Source organism: Phaenicophaeus curvirostris, chromosome Z (assembly GCF_032191515.1).
Source record: "Phaenicophaeus curvirostris isolate KB17595 chromosome Z, BPBGC_Pcur_1.0, whole genome shotgun sequence".
NCBI classification, from domain to species: Eukaryota; Metazoa; Chordata; class Aves; order Cuculiformes; family Cuculidae; genus Phaenicophaeus; species Phaenicophaeus curvirostris.
Genome location: NC_091431.1, coordinates 785,751 through 804,255, shown reverse-complemented (window position 1 = coordinate 804,255; position 18,505 = coordinate 785,751). Strand labels below are relative to the sequence as shown.

Genomic DNA, 18,505 nt, shown 5'->3' with positions numbered 1-18,505 from the left:
TTAGCTAATAATATCACTGTGTTGAGTACCCACCCTGTTCCCCTGACCTGGCTCCCTCTCCCCAGAGACCTGGCGGAGCTCAGAAGAACCATTTCTTTTGTCAGTTGCAAGTGTGAAAGGAAGAACAACAGAGATGCTCAACAGCCTTTCAGAAAATGATCTGTGGGATTGCTTTGAATATTGGCAGCACACATGCAGATGTATGTCAGCTCAGAAGGGAAGGATTTTGAAGATGATCATAGTTTATTTTTGTAATTGGTTAAAGAAAAATAGTTATGGGCATGATCTCACTCTATTTGTGTCAGACCTTGCACATGCCCTGTGCAGAGACCATAAAGGTAAAACTATATCATTAACTTCTAAAAAAACCAATGAGGAAAGCCTCCACATATTTTGCACACCTGATTATGCTCGTAGCTAGGTTACTGACACAAGCAAGCGGTTAAGTGTTGAACTGTACTCAGCAGTGGCTCTCCTGAAGGCTGAATCTGTCAGAGCAAAACAACCTCCGGAGAGGGGCATATACTGATTATCAGCCCCACCTCTGCCAGGGTAGAGAAGAAGTGTGTGGAGCTGCGCTTGCCGGAGAGGCAGGGGAGGAGAATTGTACTGGGACAATGTTACTCGCACTTGCACAGAGAAAAGGGTAAACGCAAATAGGGTTTTTAGGACATGAATGACTTAGCCTAAAGAAGAAAACGGTTCTGCTGTTCTAAAATGTGTATAGCAAAGGTCAGTAGTTAGCTCAGTTACCCTAATGAAAATAACTATGCACACAGGTCTACCTACAAGCAGTTCTACTTCAGCTAACAGAAGAAACCATGTGCCAAAAAGCACCTGTGCCAAATCTCTGCTAGGAGGCAGCAACTGCTCAAGTCTTCATGCACTATGGAAGAAACCCTTAACATCACCAGTTACCATCTGAGCATGTAAACATTTATTTTTGTAAGATACTGAATGGAAATATCATACCTCCCTATGTAACATCTTCTTATAAATGGAAGAAAATAAAGCATCGTCTGGATGAATACCTTTTGGGTATTATGCACCTGTAAAGGGTTTGGCAACTCAGATGCAAATTGGGTATACCGTCTTAGAAAGTTTGCGAAGAGGGAGTTTCTGGATTTTAGGTTTTCTTTTGTTTTTAAAAAAAACATTCACAACCTACAATCACATTTGAAATTAAATAACATAGTTTGCGTATTAGTTACACATAAATGCAAACTATATTTAACTTTCTCTCAAAAAAAATTCTGTAATGTATTTTTTAATAGAAATATTAATGCAGACACAGAATGTTTCCGGGGTTTATGAGAGCCAAAACTCAGTCTCTCCTACTGCCAGCTAACGAAGCCTGTATAGACATATGACAGCAGGAATGAGAGAAGGTATTCGCCCTTTGGCAGACTAGGAATATCAATTTACGTAACCCACAGTCACTTTTTCACACGGGACAGTATGCATCAACTGTTTTCTTGGAAGTACTCATGAAGTTCTCAAGAAAGCAAGACAGCTCCTTGGGAAAGAAATCAAGAAAAAGTTTTGGTTTAGATTTACAGTGTGCCTGAAACAATGGCGTTCAGACCAACAGAGTGGCTCCTAGGACTCACTGAACTATTCCTCTCACATATTACAAAGTCAGATAAACAACTTTCTCTTGAGTAAAAAAACCCCAAACAACAAAATACAACAAACTCCTACCAAAATCAGTACTAGATTTTGAAAAATAATCACGAATATTTACTCCAAATACAATAATATTTTTAGGTAATATTCTTCATATTTAGGTTAAGAAAAGACAACAAGAAAAGGAAGAAATCTTTGCAATGAAATTTAGAAAGGCTGCAGTATAAATCAGGGTCAGTCATTCCCAGAGATTTGTCCTCTTGTGTGGTAGTCCAATCAAGCCCTCCCCAGTCCTCAGCATGTCCAAGCCCTTCATGTGCCCAAACAGAAGGAATAAAATGAGAAAAACTGACACAAGATTGTTTAATCTTATGACTGATCTCTAATCTTCCTTCTAATTTTTTTACCCTTGCAAAAAAAACAGTTGGATTTGAACACTGATTGGTATTTCAGTCATAGTTGCAATTACCTAATTTCAACTAACAAAAATCTTGGAAGGGCTTAATCAGTGCCTGAATCAGTGCAGGACTTACTGGAAAAGGCTTCTGATGACTTGCATTATCTCTTTTAAATTGATGGGACAAGGTCTTTATATATCATACAAGACAAAACACATGACAGAAAAGAAAGTTATTTTAAGAGCCTCACATGCAATTAAGCTGTTGCAAAAATATTTTATGAAAATCTGCAAGTTTGCTGAACAGAAATCTAAGGCATTTTTAGATGAAAAAACTAAAAAAACTTATCTGGTTTACATTCTAAAACCCTAAATTACCATGGAACAGTCCTCATATTGGTGATGGCAACAAAAACACACCAAGCAATGTGGACAAAACACTATAGGTACAATTCAGATTCACATAACTAGTCAAAGGTATTTGCCTTCACATTTTCAAGACAACAGCAGCAAAGTTCTTTAAGGAACACTACACTAGAATAAAATGTTATACTTGGCCACTTCTGAAACTTGTTTTGAGGTCTGTACAGGCAACATGTCTCCAAACTAAGCTAGTGTTCAGCCAATTATAAAGAAATAAAGGAAAGTGTGAGTACAGATTTGTAGATGTATCAAGAAAGGTACGTGCCTGCTCTCGACTATAGCGTCCACTGTACTTGATCCAAAAAAAACCCCAACAAAACAACAGAAAAAGAACCCCAAACAATTCTTCAAAAAACTAAAGATTAAGAGAATAAATAAGCAATAACATGATCCTGTCCATTACTTATTTAATATATTCTATTAAGAAACATTGAAATACTAGAAGAACTGTGTAGGCTTATGATATGAAAAGTACAAAAGCTAGTACTGTACATGAAGATACCTAAAAGACCCAGGATGTCTTAAATTCTTCTTAACTCAAAGTTAATTAAAGTTTACTTATGCATTCAGTCTAAGCTATCCAAAATGCATGCACATCAATAAACTGAAGGCCACGTCTTTTTCCTCTGAGCAGCCTGAATCACATAGAACTGTTCTACTTGGGCGTCTGCCCATGAGGTGCAGAACACTTTGGTCCTGACCCAATAATGCACTTAAACAAATTATTAAATCCTTAAACAACCAGCACTAGACAGACTGGAGTTTCTTCATCCACTTCTGCTTTATGCCAGCACACAGTCTATTCCTAGTTCTTGTATGCATAACTAGAAAAGACAAATAATTCAGTTCTTCTCAACAAAGAACACTGCACCTCACCTCACCCAGTGAAAAAACTCACTGTAAGAGTTTACAGTATTCTGAAATATCCATAAAGCTGCACAAACACTTTGTTAAACAGAGGCCACCTTCCTCTCCCTCAACGTGGCAAAGTGTCTCTATATGAAGATGAAGTGTCTTCAAGTTCCAGATATAATTGCAAAAAAAAAACCACCAAACCAAACTTACAGTTTGAAGATATAATTCCTAACCAACGTTCTGTAATTTTACACAGAGAGACCCTAATTTAGTTTGCAATATAAGGTCTCATGTCTTTTCTACCACTTGTGCTCTCAGGATTCTACCTGACACCAAGGTCACACCTAATAGTGGGATGACAATGAGAAAATAGCATGAATCTATCTTGTAAATTCTGTTTCGGAAATTAATCTACTTTAAATATACCTGATCATATTGCTATCAAAAAATTACCACATGCCTGTACAAAACTGGGTCCAGTGAATGAACAATAGTGATAAGTGAAATTGTAGGTAGAAGCTATACCTCAGTCCTAGTGGAGCCTTTTCATGTCACGACAACCTTAAGAGGTTGAAATTAGAGTCTGATCTATTAACATCGAAATGCCTCAAAGCAAAATAAAGAAAAAGTTATTTACATGTGCCCAAAGATACACAATAGCTTATTAATTTTACTGCATTAAGAATTTTGCTTCTGAACTCCCTCAAGTTTATGCAGCACGACTAAAGCAGAGAGGGAAAAAGTCCTTAATACCACACCAAAAACAGTTGTGTAAATTGGTTAAATTATGCATTAACAAATGTCACCCAAGAAATTCAGCTTAAAAAAAAGTGAAATATATTTATGTTGAGTATTCAAGGTCTCTCCAATACCTTCAAGAAAAATGTGGAATTCAGTAATATTTCAGCTCTCAGTGACCTTCTTTCCTTCCCTCTTTTTAGGGCACACCAAAAGCATTGGTTTCATTTTATAGTTACTTGGCAGTCTTCTGACCAAGATATTACCGTGGCAACAGAATATTCTAAACGTTAATTTTTGGTGCTACTTGGCAACAGAGTTTTAAAATTCAAAACACCTGCAGGTGGATCACATATTAGCCAGAACTAACAACAGTACATAATCTTTTGAGTGAATAATGAAAGTGAAAAAATGTTTCTGGAACTTTATTACAAATATTTCTCTCTATTATCTGGAATGTTAGCTTGAAAGATCTAATGATTTTTAGAATCTTAGGAAAAGTAAGGAATTGCCAAGTTTACTTTTTTCTTTTTTAGAAAAAAGAATCACTATATTACAGTATATATTTTATACATATCAAAATACCTGGAAATAGCCAGTCTTAGACTTACTATAGTTTCATATACTTGCATTTTAAAAACATATATAAGTAGGGAGGTAAAGGGAGCAAAACCAACACAGATGCATCTATGTGACACATCAGGGTTCAGTTTTCATTTCCCAGCAGTTTTACACAAATATATATCCACAAAAAAAGAAAAACCTTGCAAATCTTGACCTTTATAAAACATGAAACAAGATGAGTTTTCAGCCAGATCAGTTCCCTGTGGTCACCTGAATGCTAGCTATTTCCAGGGCAAAAAAGCAAGGTGAGAATGTACAGAGGGAGACAGAGAGATGGGCTACAACCAAACCAGACTACAATCAATAAGCTTTCCCCTTATTTACTGTAAGGGTCAAATCCCAGCACAGAGAGCGCTGAAGAACACACAGTTTCTTCAGCTAGTGTCTGTGCCATATCACTGCAGCATTAACCTTGCTTTTGCCGTCTCCAGCTACATGCCAACAGGTTCAAACCATGTGAACTGAATTGTACCACAATACGTCTAACAATATAAAAGCAAGTTCACAAAACATGAGTCAACATGTTCTGGACTAAAATACAGCCCAAGGAAGACAGATGCACAATTGCTACCTGGAGGCACCTGCAAGGCAAAACGACTGCAGCCTCTCAGGTCTCTGGGCACGCAATCCTGCCAGGGTCCTGAGGGGGACTGCTAAAGACCAACGAGAAAAAAATCACCCTGCGCATTTGGGCGTATTTCCACCTTTCTCATGGGAAAAGTAACGCACACAGTCCTTGCAAGTTACTGTCAAACCTTTCCTCCACAGTACATCCATTCTTTCTTCGTACTTTCTCAACTAGAGCACTGAAATATGAGGTTCTTTTTTTCAATACAGCACTGTGTTTCCTCCTGCATGAAGAACAGTTGTCATTTCTAGCATTATTTCTCCAAGTGGAAACCACAATGAGTACTCGGGACTGCTAGCAAATATCATTTTCATCTAAAGGTTTTGAAAAGCAATTCCAAATATCTTGGATAGTTGGGACGGAGTAGGGCTAGTCTAGAATTACTTGCGTATTGCCAAAGACCAAAATCTAATGGATTTACTGCTTCAAAGTCGGTGTCTCATTGTATGGAGTCAGGCTCTATGTAGTACTTCAGAAAGCAGTTGAGCTATCCAGTCCAAACCAGGATCACGAGCTGGCTAGACATGTTTCTAAACCCTAAATGAACAGCAGTAGTTGTAAACGTCCAGATACGAACGAACTGTGATAAACCAGCCCAAAGACGCTATATTACACAAATTAGCACTTAGATCACCCCATGGAAAAAAAAAACCAACTCAGGTAGTCCTCTGTTTTGGAGGACTTGTGTAAGGCAATCTCTATCCCTGTATTTAACTGATCAGCTGGACAGGAGTTTGAAACCACCAGCTAGCACTTGGCTGAATGTATTTCCAGGTAATATTGCAGAGGGATGTGACCAAGGCAGTAAATACAGCCAAGCTCAAATCAATGGATTTCTATGTCTAGGAATTCTTAATTAGAACAGAGCTCTATCTAGAAGCCATATGTGAATTCCACAGCTCCTTTTACTTTGATTTCAGAGGAAGAAAGTAATAGCAGAAACTAAACAAGAATTACCAAGAACACATACGAATACATAATGAGAGTGGTGAGGGGGGTTTTCCCTTCTTCTCCTCAAAGAGTGAACTTTTAAAAAAGAAAATTAAAGAGAGCACTGCTTCTCTGGCAACACCGAGAAGCTCTACATTACCAGCATAATCTGAAACATAATAATGTACCTTGACTGTACTGACTTAAAAAAAAGAAAAAGAAAAAAACACCTGTAGTTTTTTGCATTGATTGTAAAATAGAAATATTATCCCGATTTGTAGAGTTGAACTCTGTCATTAAATGAAAACTGTGGCAAACTGGGTAAACCACCTTTCAGATAAAGTCAGAAATTCAACAATATTGTTTCCAGTATGAATTTGGAAGGTGGTGTGACTGCTTTGGCTTAGGATTGTTAATCTTTTAATATTATTATTGTTAATCTTTTAATATTATTATTGTTAATCTTTTAATAATAATTAATCTTTTTCCCCTTAAAGATACACTCATGTTGCTACACCCTCTTCTTTCATTTAAGTAAGAGGGGCACTTTCTGCAGAAACGGCGCAGTAATTTCAAAAAAAAAGACAGTAAAAAAACCTGTTTACAAACTTAAGACCCCTGTTCTCAGAATATTTTAGAAAAAAAAAATAACATGACCCAAGTTAATGTATAGCTTTTAACGATTTAACATTTTATCTAAAATCGAGCCTGAGCAACACTGTTGAGCACTGGTCACTCTTTCACTTACCACAATTCATGGACCACAGAATGGGCCTAACCAACAGCAAAGAGCTAGGACTCCTCCTCCTAACTGCCTGATACCAGGTCATCAAGTGCTTTAAACGTACATTAAATTTGGTCTGGCTGTCAGTGCCCCAAAACATTAAGGGACAGGCTTGTCTGACAGAACCTAAGTGCTGCAAGACTCCTTGCTACATAATCCAGCAAGAGGTTGATTAAGTACCAACTCCTTTGCAATAAAACGTAAAACGGAAGCATTTCAGTAGCTTCTATGATTCCATGATATCACTCCTACCTTGCAAGAAAAGCAGCAGCAGAATCATGAGTACACAGATCAGCTGAAACAACGAAACAGCGTATCTGATAATTTTCCCTTATTCTACCTCGGTTTGATTGTTTCAGTCCTTGAGGTACCAATCACTTAAAAAAGTGCATGTAGAAACTTCAATGAGAGAATGAATAAACTGTGGTAAACTGTAAATATAGCTCTGTTTCTCTTCTATTCTTCCCTACCTTCCCTCATTTACCTGTCACTTTACTTCCACATAGCACTTCACTGTTGAAAATACATAGAATCATAGAAGAGTTTGTGTTGGAAGGGATCTTCAAAGATCATCTAAGTCCAGCCACCCTGGCCATGAGATCAGGTTGCTCAGAGCCCTGTCCAACCTGACCTTGAATGTTTCCAGGGATGAAGCACCTACAGATTCTCAGTGCAACCTATTCCATTGTTTCACCAGCCTCACTGTGAAATTTTCTTCCTTATATCTAGTCTAAATCTCTCACCTTTTAATTTAAAACCCTTTGTACTATTTCTACAAGCCGTGCTAAAAAGTCTGTCCCCATCTTTATTCTAAGCCCCCTTTAAGTACTGAAAAGGCAAAATAAAGTCTCCCTGGAGCCTTCTCTTTTCTAGGCTGAACAACTCCGACTTTCTCAGTCTTTCTTCATAGGAGAGATATTCCATCCTCCTGATCATTTTTGTCACCCTCCCTTGGACCTGCTCCAATGGGCCCATGTCTTTCCTGTACCAAGCATCCGAAGTTGGATGCAGTGCTCCAAATGGGGCCTCACCAGAGAGAAGTAGAGAGGCAGAATCCTCTCCCTTGACCTACTAGCATCACTTGTTTTGATTCAGTCCACGATATGGTTGGCTTTCTGGGCTGCGAGCACACAGTGCCAGCTCATGTGCAGTTTTTTATCCACCAGTATTCCCAAGTCCTTCTTGGCAGGTCTGCTCTCAACCCCTTCATCCCCCAGGATGTATTGATACTGTGGCTTGCCTCTATGCCGATGCAGGACCTCGCACTTGGCCTTGCTGAAATTCAGGAGGTTCAAAATAACAGGCTAGGAAATTGCACTTAATCAGATGAGCACTTCCAAGAATCTTCACACCATTCTTCTAGCCAATCAGTTGTTTCCTACATAGTACAGTTCACTTCCAAGAAACTGCATGGCTTCAGCATTTGTGAATCTTTCATTCCTCATCAACAGGTCTCCAATAACCTACAGCCAAACAGTAAGCAGGTCACCTGTTTCAGTCAGATTAGCACGCGAGTGTGCTTTGTCATTAAGTAAAACATCAATATTAATTTTTGAACAACAATAAAGCTGCTCAGCTGCAGCTGTAAGACGATCAGTCTACTGTGCTAGGGTACTAATTCCAGGAGTGATAGGAATAGGCAAACAGGGCCAGTGGCAGCTGTATGCCAATTAGCCCTGCAACAATGTATGCTGCCCCTTCTTTTTGCACTGGTAGAACTCATCTGATGTTATTCATGCATTCATTTATATTGAAAGCACTTTGGACAACATCCACTGGAAGTAATTATTTGTATCCAGTAATTATTTGCATCACAGCTTATGACAGGCTTTAAAAGCAAGCAGAGAATCAGCACCTGAGCTGACTCAAAGATCAAGACAGAAGTCATGCCAGCTAAGCTGATTCTTCTATGCGTAAGTTTGCTTTATAATAGTTTATTTAGACTTGAAGTTCTTTAACCATAACATCAATTTGTGTAACTACTTTTATGTAACATGTTATGATAAATTACTTAACTAACATAGTGGTACTGACCTTCTAAGTTACCAGTGAAAAAAATCAAGAGTCCTGAGAGCCAGTATGTTACAACTTTTCTCAGCTGTCCTGAGAAAGTGGAACATTATAACTTTGTGTATTCTGGAATTAAATTTGATAATCTGGCTTCAGAGGAAATTGAGTTTGTCATCACATTGTTTGCCTGTCAGTATCCCTCCCTGGTAACTTTTAGGCTCACTAAACAGAAACCAACTTTGACAAATCAGCACAGGCCTCAGTTCCTACGTGGTTTGTGAAAAGCAGTAGCCAAGTAGGAGATAAGGACTAAAATTAGCATGCCTAGCATGGAAGAAACACACAAACAGAATTAAAATCTTTTTCACTTGGCATCTGTGGCTGCCAATTAGTACATGAATACTCATTTGCTAGCACATCTGGCTCTGAACCAGCCACAGAACACCAGTCATCTCCTGATACGCCAAACAGGTGGGAAGCATGGACTACAACTACAGTTACTGATTAGCACTCAAAGAAAGCCACTCCAAGGATAATACACTAGAAAACTTTAGACACAGAGAAATAACTGAGGATACGGGTATGAAGTTTTAAGGAATACTGACTCAAAGCTGAAAGATGCCAGGTTTCACTAGCTCTGTAACTTGAACATGCAATATATTTTACTCTTACCATATTAATCGGATTGATGTTTTTAACATGGTGAATGAAGCTTAAAGGGAAATTAGAACACTGATAGCTTCCTGAACTGGATAGAGAAGTTCATCTGTGCAAGATATTTAACGTAAAAAAAAAAATTTTTTACAGTTACTTCAATTAGTTTCAGCTTACGCTAGTCTCACATGCTAAGAATTCAGGGAATAAATGGGAAGCCTGTGCAACATTATAGCAGCACCACATCTGCCAAATATTCTTATTTCAATATTACCAGAAAATGCATTATCTATTTTAGTCAATCTGTCATTCAACGCAACCACTTACATTGTACGTAGACTCATTCACTTCAAAATTTCTATTTCAAAATCACTATGTAGTTGTTATTATGACAACACAGAGGAATAAAAAACGAAAAATGGTTTCAAGTTCATTAAACAAAGCTTAAAATCAGCTGAGGGGTGATGGTATGATGAAGCTGGAGAAAAGCGTGTGAAATAATTTCTCCATTTCTGTACAAATCTGAAGCACAAAAAAGGAACTAAGTACTATAATTTATAGATTGTCTCTATAGTATTTGTATAACTTGTTTTTGTGAAAATTAAAAGTAAACTTAGTGAATCTTACTATGATAAGAAAACTAAATGTTTCATTTAAAAAATCTAAACTACCTTTCTTCAAACTCCTCCTCAGTAAAGGTTGCCCGTGTCCGTACAGATAAGAAGAGAAATAACTACTAGAAAACCAAAAGGTAGGAAGTTTCTTTAGGTATGTGAAAACTCCCATCAAAAAGCGGAAGATCTCGACTATCAACATTTGCTAAAGTGAAACACAATATTAAGTTTAATTAGCTCTTGTATAGAAGCAAACCGTACCTCAAGTTAAATATTGCAACAGTTGAAACCAATTTTAATCATGTTAGTATCACCAATACTGCTTTGATGAATAAGCAGCTCTCCCTGTACTACAATCCCCTTGCAAGCTGAAGGAATTTCCATGGTGCATTATACCTTAACTAAATATAAAATTCCCTCCTGTCTGTAATCCGTAACTTCCATGAGTGCCTACTTTCCTGTCTGATGTTCAAATGTGATGCTTTTAAAGTTTGCATAGGACTCCCCTCCCCATAATTAGTGTCACAGTACCATGACAAAAAACATCACACAAGTAGATAGTACATCATGGAATGAGGGAGTATAAGGAATCATGTGTAGTCCAATAAAACAATCAAATAAAATTTATAGTCAGTGAAGTTCTAGAGGAAAGAAAAAAGAAAGAAAACCTAAGCAATTTTTCCACGCCTGGAAAAAAGGCTGTGGTGATAAATATGTAATAAGGATTTAACATGCGTGTTCTCAAAGGAAGAAATCCTTTGTTAAAAGAAAGAAAAGACAATAAGAAAAGAGGGAAAGAACAGAAAAGACCTGTATGTAGTTTTGCACTTTCAAAGTATTTGTTACCTTTTTATAACTTGTTACAAAACTTTCTTCTCCTTATTTTAAAAATGCTAACAAAAGCAGATTTCAGACAACTTACGCTAAAGGATTATAAATCTAGCATAAAGCTTTTCAAGTGCCCTGTGCTGCCTCTAACACCAGGTCACCTAGCATGCATACAAAGCGCACACAACACATCCAACACAAGCCCTGTTCAGACCTAGGGCACTCCAGTGACTGACAAAAGCCATGGCCTCAGGGAACACACTCTGATAACCACTGATATAAAGGAAATTCAGAGAAATCTGTGATGCAAATCTGACTTATTCACGCAGGGTGAATATTCAGCCTATGCCAAAGACTACTAAAACTGAGGTGAGCTTCTGTTGGTTTCAAACATGGTTAAATATTATTGCACTGTCAGACTCTGAAACAGTATCCTACAAAAAAACCTGGCTTTTCCATTCAGATGATTTCTGCTATCATGCCTCCATGACAGATCTTTTCTCATGGGAACTCCTTCTCTCACACCACAGTTACAGATTAAGACAAAAAAAAATAAAGAATCTTACAAAGTGAGGTATTTTAACATCAATACTATATAATTTACTTCAGTCCTTTTTGTAAGGATGGGAAGAATTCTTTCTAGTGGGTATAGAGAATCACCTTGCTATAACAATTAGTGTTCTTTATTCCCTGAGAAGAGTTTTAAAGAAAACCAGCTTCATGACAAGAATTTTTCATGAACACAAACATGGGGAAAGTCAATGTTTGGGGAAAAAAACCCAAAACAAACCAATCAAAAAAACCCAGAAAAATCTAATAATCTGGACTCTTCCTAGAAGATTATTCACGACATACAATAAAAACGGGTGAAACAGACAAGTATGAAAAGTAGAAGGAATAAAAACTTAAAATATCCCTTCCAGATTCTGATATATACTATTATTTTGTTTAAAAACTATACCTTCAAGCAAGTAGTTTTCCATACGGCAGTTGCCAAGACACCAGATCTACAAGACGTTGTCTAACTATCCTGGTATTAGTTACTAATAACTTCGAGCAGAACTTGAGGGTTCCGGTAAAATCTCCTTTGTTGTAATAGAGTAAGTGCCCTCACATTACCTATCTATTTTAGGTATGGTATGTTTATTGTCCAGCCATTTAGAACGTCTCTCCCACACCAAGTACATATTCTGTTGGGGGATCCTCTTCTTTTACAGCCTGTTACTTTCTTCTTCAAGTATCCAGCGATACCATACTGAACACATCCTTCACCTCCTTATGAGCACTCCTCATTACTCATACTATTTTTTCTTCTCCAACACACCTCCTCAAACCCAATAATTTTTGGCTGCTGCCAGCTGGAGAGCTGGGCAATCACCAGCTTCATGAAGTTTAACAAGGGCAAGTGCCATATTTTGCACCTGGGAAACAGCAGCCCTGGTTGTCCATACACACTGGGAGCAAGATGCTAGAGAGCAGCCCTGTGGAAAGGGATCTGGGGGTTCTGGTCAATGGAAAGTTGAATGTGAGCTAACAGCATAACCTGGCAGCTAAGGGGCCAACCATGTCCTGGGGTACATCAAGGAGGGCACTGTCAGCTGATCGAGGGAGGTGATTGACTTGCTCTACTCTGCACTGGCATGGCCCCACCTGGAGAACTGCATGCAGTTTTGGGTGCCACAGTGTAATAAGGGTATCAAGCAACTGGAAAGTGGCCAGTGGAAGCAACAAAGTGGGCATGGTGGAGCCAGAAGTGGATACTGAGGAGAAATTTTACAATGTCCTCAGAAGGAGAGGAGGAGGAGCAGGCGCTGATCCCTTAATGATAGCACCCAAGGGACTGCCCGGAAGATGTGCCAGGGGAGGGTTAGGTTGGATATTAGGAAAAGGTTCTTCATTCAGAGGGTGGTGGAGCACTAGAACAGGCTCCCTAGGAAAGCAGTCACAGTTCCAAGCCTGACAATATTCCAGAAGCATTTGAACAATGCCATCAGACACATGGTGTGAATGTTAGGGTTGTCCTACACAAAAACAGGACATGGACTCTATAGTTCTTGCAGGTCCTTTCCAACTCTAGTCATTCTATTCTATTCTATGAATATTAAAAGAGTTACCAGTTAACATTCTCCTCCCTTCCTTCCATCATTCTCGTTATTGCATAGAGTTATAGAATGGTTTGGGTCAGAAGGGATCTTAAAGATCATCCAGTTCTAATCATCCTGCCCTGGGCAGGGACTCCTGCCAGAGTCCAGATTGCTCAAAGCCTCATCCAGTCTGGCCTTGAACACCTCCAGGAGTGGGGAAGCCACAACCTCTCTGGGCTGGGGCCTCCTCACCCTCACAGGAAAAAGCTTCTTCCTAATATCTCATCTAAATCTCCTCTCTTTCAGCTTAAAACCATACCCTCTCATGCTATGCCTGCGCTCCTTTATAAAGAGTGTCTCCCCCAGCTCTGCTGCAGGCCTCCTTTCAGTACCAGAAAGCTGCTCTAAGGTCTCCTCAGAGCCTTCTCTACTCCAGGCTAAACAATCCCAACTCTTTCAGCCTATCTTTACACGGGAGGCACTCCAGCTCTTGGATCACATTTGAGGTCTCCTCTGGAGTCACTCTGATGGATCCACATCCTTCCTGTGCTGAGGACTCAGAACTGGACACAGTACCCCATTCCTACAGTGAGTGGTGGCATTTCTGAAATGCCCCATGAGCAAGCAATCACCTTAATTGTCCTTTTGCTTTCTATCATCTGGAATTCCTACGTAATCATGCAACTGAGTGCAAGTTACACTCTCCTGCTCCTATGCTACTCATTTCCTTTGCAGCAGTGCCACGATGATTTTTGCCTCTGGATGAAATCCTTTATTCATTCCTTTGAACCTGCTGCTTTTCAAAACAATTCTTACCAGCTTCTCATGCAACCAGTCTCTACTTGCTCGTGTCTTCCTACATTAGCATATCTGCACATGACCACAGATATTTTGTAATGTGCTCCCACAAAACAGCAAAGACAAACCATAGAATCATTTAGGTTGGAAAAGACTTTTAGAATGGAATCCAGCCGCAGACCTAACACAGGTATCAGGTCTACCATTAAACTATGTTCCCAAGCACCACATCTTTTAAATAGCCCCAGGGAGTTCAGGGACTCAACCACTTTCCAGGGCAGCAGGTTCCAGTGCTCCAGAATGGATGTTAGGAAAGACTTTTTCATCAGAAGCAATCTAAACATCCCATTGTGCAGCCTGAGGACATTTGCTCTCACTCTAACACATACTGCTTCGGAGAAGAGAGGAACACCCACCTTGCTACAACCTCCCTTCAGGTAGCTCTAGATGTTATTTGGTCACACTCCAGCAGCTCAATGCCTTCCTTCTAGTAAGGGGCCCACAACTGAGCACAGGATTCCAGGAGCTGCCTTACGAATACTGAGTACAAGGACCATCACCTCTCTGATCCTGCCAGCCACGCTCTTCTGATCCAAGCCACAATGCTTCTTGGCCACCTGGGCAAACCGCTGGCTCGTATTCAGCCAACTGTCAACCAATACTCCCCGGTCCTTTTCTACCAGGCAGCTTTCCAGCCACTTGTCCTCAAGCCTGGAATGTCACATGGGGTTGTTGTGGCCCAAGTGCAGGACCCGACACTTAGCCATGTTGGCCTTGGCCCAGTCTGTCCAGATCCCTCTGTACAGCCTTCCTTCCCTCAAGCAGATCAAAACTCTCATCTATCTGCAAACTTACAGAGGAAGCACTCAATCCCCTCATCCAGATCACTTATAAAAATATTAAACAGAACTGGCCCCAACACTGAGCCCTGGGGAACACTGCTTGCAGCCAGCTGCCAATTGGATTTAACTCTATTCACCGCAACTCTTTGGGCCCAGCCATCCAGCCAGGTTTTTAACCCAGCAAAGAGTATGCCTGCCCAAGCCATGTGCAACCAGTTTCTCCAGGAGAATGCTGGGAAACAGGGAAGTGGCATCAAAAATTTTACTAGGCAGTCAACATCCACAGCCTTTCCCTCATCCATTAAGCAGGTCACCTTGTCACAGAAAGAGATCAGGCTGGTCAGGCAGGACCTGCCTGTCCTTGACCCATGCTGACTGGGCCCTATCACTTAGCTATCTTATAGGTGCTGTGTGATAGCACTCAAGATTATCTGCTCCATAACCTCCCCTAGCACTGAGGTCAGGCTGATAGGCGTGTAGTTCCTCAGATCCCATTTCCAGCCCTTACTGTATGCAGGCTTTGTCTTTGCTAATTTCCAGCCAAGCGAGACCACCCCAGTTAGCCAGGACTGCTGATAAATAATGGAAAGTGGCTTGCTGAGCACTTCTGCTGGTTCCTTCAGTACCCTTGAGTGGATCCCAAGAGTACAGCTGATTCTGAAAATGACAAAGAACGCCTGTTACCTCAGTAAAACACTTGACATGCCATCTACCTGATACATCATAAATGCTATACATTTAATGGAAGATGTCCCCCCAACCACTTAAAGAGTCAGTTATCTTTACTTTCCTTCTACTGGTTGCTCTATGCAAGTGATATACTGTATGCACAGGCCAAATGCTGGGTCCTGGACTTGGGGCACAACAACCCTGGGCAGTGCTACATGATAGGAGAAGAGTGGCTAGCAAGCTGCCTGGAGGAGAAGGACCTGGGGGTGTTGGTTGACAGCGACTGAACATGAGCCAGCAGTGGCCCAGGTGGCCAAGAAGGCCAATGACATCTTGGCTTGGATCAGAAACGGTGTGACCAGCAGGTCCAGGGAGGTTCTTCTCCCTCTGGACTCGGCACTGGTGAGACCGCTCCTCAAATCCTGTGTTCAGTTCTGGGCCCCTCACCACAAGAAGGATGTCGAGGCTCTGGAGCGAGTCCAGAGAAGAGCAACAAAGCTGGTGAAGGGGCTGGAGAACAGGCGTGATGAGGAACGGCTGAGAGAGCTGGGGGTGTTTAGCCTGGAGAAAAGGAGGCTGAGGGGAGACCTCATTGTTCTCTACAACTACCTGAAAGGAGGTTGTGGAGAGGAGGGAGCTGAGCTCTTCTCCCAAATGACAGGGGACAGGACAAAGGGGAATGGTCTCAAGCTGCATCAGGGGAGGTTCAGACTAGATATCAGAAAGAAATTTTTCACAGAAAGGGTCACTGGGCCCTGGCACAGGCTGCCCAGGGAGGGGTTGAGTCACTATCCCTGGAGGGGTTTAAAAGACAGGCAGATGAGGTGCTCAAGGCCATGGTTTAAGGTTAGATAAGAATGATTGGACTTGATGATCCAAGATGTCTTTTTTAACCTGGCGATTCTATGATTCTATGTACTGATTATACAAAATGTCATTTCTCTTTGCCCTGCTGCGCTCATTAGCTTGATTATTATTGTTTTTAAAAGGAATGGGCCTTCTTTCAATAGAAAATAAATGTTACTTCAATATTTTTAGTTTAAAAAGTACTAAAACTCATATCCTGAGGAATAAGCTTTGTTTTCCATTGGTCAATTTCATTTTGCTGGTTAGTTTTCAAACTCCATTGAAATTATAAAGGTCAGAATATAGGGAACTGAGCTAAGGAGTCCTGAACTACAGGAATAAGTAAGAGAATAGATATAGTGAAAGAATAAACACAATTTTATAGCTATTTTAATGCACATTTAGAGATATTTATTTGAAACTGGATTACTCGTATTATTATAGTTACTTGGAAAACAAGTAAGTCAAATCATAAGATGGCACTCTTTTTCTAAAATAGCTTTCAAACAAACAGCTATTCCAAATTTGCTGCTTCCATTTGCACCTTACCTCAACATGGAGTATCTTTCAGGAGAAAGACAAGCACCAATTCCAACATTTGACTCATGAAAAATGGCAAACAAAGTCCCTCACATCTTACTGCTCACTTTGAGCTCCTGCTTCTACCGAAATATTACTCAATTCTGCTCCTAATCAGGGCAATGAATTTTTGAGATCGAACTTATTACCATGTACCAGTACATAAAAGGTGTCTACCAAGATGATGGAGACTCCTATTTTATGAGGAGTCACAAGGTAAAGACAACGGGTAATGGGTATAAATTGCTCCTGGGAAGATTCCAATTGGATTACAGAAGAGAATTTTTCACCATGAGAAGAATTAAACATTGGAATCATCTTCCCAAGGAAGTGACGGATTCTTCTACACTGGACACTTCTAAGGCTCAGCCTGACAGGGTTCTGAGCACTCTCATTTAAACTATATACCACCTAAAAAGGTTGGACCAGACGATCCCCGAAGTCCCTTCCAACCTGGCATTCTGAAATTCTGTGAACTCTCCAAATGTATCAATTCTAAATACTTTGCAATCTAACTTCTCACCCTATCAAACAGCTCTACAATATATTTCATTGACAGCTATCCAATTCAACTGTTGAATGCCACTTTATAAACTATGTTTGCTGGACCACAGATAAGAAGAGTTTAAAGAATCTACGAACACATGATAAACTAGCTTCCAACACAACTGAATGAATCCATGCAGATCTCCAGATAGTATGCTCCAGTTTATGAGTTAGAGCCCCTATCTAATTTTTGGTTTCATAGAGATCTCAGTATCAAGCTTACTAACAACTTAAAAAGTTCTTCAACAGCCACCACACAAATACTCTGCTGGACCCAATTTTGACCTATTTAATCAACAAAGAATTAGATTCATGCTTTTCTGTTCCATAAGTCAAGTGACTATATACCAGAAAACACTCCAGAATAAAAACCAAATAAAATATTTGCATCCTAAAAATAAGATAATTGATTTACATTCTAACTAACCAGTTTTGAGTATACGCATACACACTGCATTAGGTATTAAATACCATACGAATAAGCTTGTATCATTGTGACCTGGTTATTCTGTGATTCTGTGATTCTGTGACCCATTTTTGCAATGGAAATAATGTAATGGTATTTTTTTCATATAAAATCATAGAATCATAGAGTCACTAGGTTGGAAAGGACCCACTGGATCATCAAGTCCAACCATTCCTATCAATCACTAAACCATGTCCCTCAGCCCCTCATCCACCCATCTTTTAAACACCTCCAGAGAAGCTGACTCAACCCCCTCCCTGGGTAGCCTGTTCCAGTGCCCAATGACCTCTTCCGTGAAAAATTGTTTCCTGATGTCGACCCTGAGCCTCCCCAGTTGGAGCTTGAGGCCACTCCCCATTCAATACAAGAATTTTAAATCCCTTTCTCTTATATGACTTACAGGACAATCAAAGAAATCACTGAATTTAGTAGGTGGCTACTTTTGTGCTGACAACTCCAACTAAAAAACTCTTCCCTCAATTGCTCTTCACTGACCTCTACAGCGCAAGACAAACCGTAAGAAATTTTTATCATTGCCATACCAATTGGCAACTTGTAATGAAT

General features: G+C 39.9%; 1 protein-coding gene across 3 annotated transcripts in view; it reads right to left on the bottom strand.

Annotated features, from left to right (window-relative positions):
- SRFBP1 (serum response factor binding protein 1) overlaps positions 1-18,505 on the bottom strand; it is a 78,508-nt gene that overhangs the window by 48,366 nt on the left and 11,637 nt on the right. The window lies entirely within an intron of this gene.